General features: G+C 40.7%; 1 long non-coding RNA gene across 1 annotated transcript; it reads right to left on the reverse strand.

Moving 5' to 3' along the window:
• Window positions 1-557: 557 nt before the first annotated feature.
• Window positions 558-3,740, reverse strand: LOC114903966. The gene is made up of 3 exons (XR_003795815.1): window positions 3,669-3,740; window positions 2,409-2,539; window positions 558-1,252 (listed from the first exon to the last, which is right to left on the reverse strand). It is a non-coding gene; the product is annotated as an uncharacterized LOC114903966 (long non-coding RNA).
• Between the last annotated feature and the right edge of the window lie 394 nt (window positions 3,741-4,134).

Consider the following 4,134-nt stretch of genomic DNA (forward strand, 5'->3'; position numbering starts at 1 on the left):
GTATTATAATGGTAAGTAGTTCTCGGTATGAACTTAATGATGTATATGTACATACAATTAATAATGACATAAGAGACCAAGCACCAGAAAATAGACGCAAGTAATGAATAAGTTACCTCTTACTCACATGCTTACCTCCTGATCTGTTCCCAGTATGATCCAATGACCCATAATCTATACTCTAGCCACACTGGTTTTATTTTAGTTCTTCCAAGCAACCATGATCTTTTCTTGTCTCAGGATTTACTGAACATATTGTTTGCATGGAGAATAATTTCTCCCTCTTTTCGTCTAACTTCTCTTCAACTTTCAGAAGTGATCTTGAATCCACTTTCCTCAGGAAGCCTTTCCTGACATGCTCCCCAAAGTTCAGATCCTCCTGGTATACATTCTCATGGCAAACGGTACCTCTCTTTCACACACCTTACTATGACTGAAACGAAAAATATAAGGCCAGATTAGTCAGGTTATCAAAGATGTTATAACTTCTCAAAAGGTACAGAATCATCTTTTCAAAAAAGTTACCAAAATGAGACATGGAGTGACCAACTAAGCTGACTTAACTAAAATGTAGTTTTTATTGAATAGAATTTCTATTTTGAAGATTTCTATGAAAGCAGAATTACGTCATCAGAAGAATAATGAATGTATCAGTCTTCCATATTACATATCTAATACATCCAAGAGACTATAACTTATAAAATGTTGTACACAGCAGGGCACACACAAAACCAATCAAAATGAGATATCCCATTTCTCTGCCTACACAGATCCAGACAAATGGATAAAGTGTCTGTTTCTCTAAGACATTCCTTGCCGTAGAAAGGAAAATCCATATACAAATGGCACGTTTAGCTCAAATAACTTTTCTTTTCCAAATTGAATCTAAAAATTAATGTTTTAGAGTCTAATACTTTCTTGTAAACTTTTAGGCAAAGAATTTGGGTGAAGGGAGTGAAAGGAAAATCTTCATCTTTCATAAACATTTGGAACCTTAATTTCTTTTAAATAGCATTTAATGTTACTAGGGAACACTTGTAGGAAAATATATAGAGCTTTCCTGGCAATGGAGTTGGAAGAGCTGCCTTCCCCATGTCTCTCAGGCTCACTTGGTAAATTGTGTGCAACACTTTTAGACAGACACTGGCACTCATAAATTATACAGCTCATCTGCATCTTCCAGTCATGAGACATTATGCAAAGTGACATGATTTGCATAATGGATTCCTTTTGTCGCCTCACTTGCCGCATGCTTTTAAAAAACAAAATGAAATAAAATGAAAGCATGAAAAGGTGAAAGCATCAAGTTTCCAGCCTTGCATGTCTCCTTCCCAACTACAGTATCAATTGCTTTCATTTTCTACAGGGGATTGGGGTGAAGGGGACAGAAAACAAAAATCCACACTTATAAACAAAAAAGCAAACAGCTTTCATATGAATTTCGTTTTTAATTACAATGTACCTACTTTCTTAGTGAAATTCTTCACCATAAATAATGAATCTGGGTCATGAGGAACAGCAACAAAACACTGATAGAGAGAAAGGAACTTTATGGAACTTTCTCCTTAAAAAAAAAAAAAACTTCTCCTTTGCCTGTGATATCTAGGAAAGAGGTAGCCTTCCTCCTTATGACTTGAAAAAAAAAAAAGCACCAGGTATTTGCTTATTATTGGAAACAAGCATATTATGGATAAAATAAATGGTCTGGGGGAGGGTTTATTTCCCCCATAAGAACTTCTGAAGGGTTTTCCTGTTTTGAAAGATGAATGGAGAAGAAGATAGAGTTGTGCTTTGATTACTTAACAAAATATAGAATGGCTATATACTGTAAGGATGAGGCAGCACCACGTCGACTTCTATCGGCTCTACTCCAATAAGCAGGCAACGTTCCTCAGCAGTTGCTAGTTTTGCTGCGGGCTTTCCCGGCCCCCCTGCACCAGTGCGAAAAGCAGAGTGTGCCAAGCGGCTGGCGTCTGTACCCTGTGGGAAAAGTTAACTGTAATTCTTCGGCTTTTAAAATCAATTAACCCGTGTGTTAATTAACGTCAAGTCGACGGGAGGAGGAGGAGGAGAAGGGGAGGGAGGGAGGAAAGAAAAAAGCTGCAAGGGCGGATGGCAGAAGAGTTGGCACAGTGCCATCCATTCAGGGGCAACGCCACAGTTTCGTGTGATAGGAGCAGCGGGTATATGTTACGGGGGCCCTGTACGCGGGCCAGACAGTGCGGTAAAGCCAAGGGAGATTATCCAGACCCCCAGGAGCGAACAGCAAGCAGCAACCGAAGGCGCAAGTGCCAGGATTACAGCCTAGGCTGGCTCCAACTATGAGCCCCTCCTCGGATCCAGGGACTCGGCTACTTGGGGTTTGGGGGTCTTCCACACCAAAGAGGCACAAAGCTGACTTTAATCACTTTTTTCCTTTAAACTTGATTCTGCCGCACTGGAGCCAGCACAGCGAATGCTTTCACACCCAGCAAGACAAAGGCCGTCGTCTCCGCCATGACACTGTTCCGTTCCAAGCAGAGGCCGGGATCCTGGACTCCTTGAAAAATCAGAAAGAAACAAGGAAAACATACAACAAATACAGCAACAAACAAAAAAATTAACAACCACAAAAGTTGTGTGCCCATTTGCCCATGCCAGGGGTGATCATCTGGGCATCTGTTGCAGCAGAAGGCACTTCTGTTGGGCTTTTTTTTTTTTTTTTTTGGGTGGGGGCAAGCTGTTGGCTTGTTTGCTATTCAACTTCGTTTATAATTAACTTTTAAAAAACACCATTCAGCCTAGTCAACAACAAACAAAGAGAAAAAGCAGACATCGGAAGAGAAATGCCATAGGAAGCGGCATGAATACATGCCACAGCCGGTGCCACTTGCCATTCGGAAAACCTCAGGGAAAGATGCCAATTCTACAGCTTGGAAGAAGGCAGAAAAAGGAGCAGAGAGATCTACAAACAGAAATCATAAGGAAAGAATACTGCTTCTACAATCCTGGATTGCAATTGCACGCAGCTTCTGCTGGGAGGAGAGAGGGAATATTCAAATGGAGATATAGATGGGTATAAATTAAAGGATAGGCACTTATCGATTGCATATAGACACGTGTGTAAGGTTGTATGTGTATATAAATACACATATTTTCAGGCAATTTAAACATTTAGATATGTATATATTTTTGTGTTGTAGGTATGGGTATGTATACTGGTGTATATGTTTATGCATATACACACATATGTGGGATGTATGCATGTGTGAGAAAAAGGAGAGGAAGGCAGAGAAAGAGAGTAGGAAATGTGTGTATGTGCATGTATGTGTGTGCATACATCCCACTTTTTGACCCAGGTATACACAGAAAGCAAAATAAAAATCATACTCCAGCAGCAGGCAGGCAGTCAGAGATTTATCTACATTCACTGCTATCACCAGGGAGATGAATGGGGCCGATTTGAAGCCCTTTTACAAGATCCACTATGGGAGTGAAGGAGGAGGAGGGATGCCACACAGACATGCACAAACTTGAAGGCAGAGGGATTTGGAAGGTGCTACTTAGGAAACCCTGGTGGCATAACGCAGGGGAGAAGAAGGGGAAAGAGGCTTGTCTCTCTCTATGTTTTAGGTGGTTGTTTTTAAAAAAAATCTGAATAAGGGTTTCTGGAAACGACTGGTACTTACGTTGTCTGCGTTGCTGTGGATCCTGAAAGGTGTTCTGTTGGCACCGGGCGCTGAGCCAGGGGCAGGTGCTGGAAACAAAAGGGAGAGACAAAAAAATAAATAAATAAAGTCATTCAATGGGAATATTAATTGCTGCTCTTGTGGATTTTACAAAACACACAAACTGTTTTTTTTCTTTTTTTAAAAAAATGTGGATTGGCGCGTGTCCCTTTCGCATGGAATATACAAGTAGTATGGGATTTACAGCCCAGAATGGGACTCAGGATTAACCGTGCTGGCATTTTTTGGGCATATTCTTCCTTTTAATGAATGAGCTTTCGCTGTTAATGAGGAATAATCGTTTGGCTAATAAGCTTTGAAACATTAAGAGAAAAGAGGTTTTTTTCCGTTAATCGCTGTGGTGCGACTGCATGGATGGATTACAAAAGACAGCAATAGGAACGCAGTACAAAGGGGGGGAACCTCT

Source organism: Monodon monoceros, unplaced genomic scaffold (assembly GCF_005190385.1).
Source record: "Monodon monoceros isolate NGI ecotype Baffin Bay Population unplaced genomic scaffold, NGI_Narwhal_1 Super_Scaffold_10, whole genome shotgun sequence".
Taxonomy (NCBI): Eukaryota; Metazoa; Chordata; class Mammalia; order Artiodactyla; family Monodontidae; genus Monodon; species Monodon monoceros.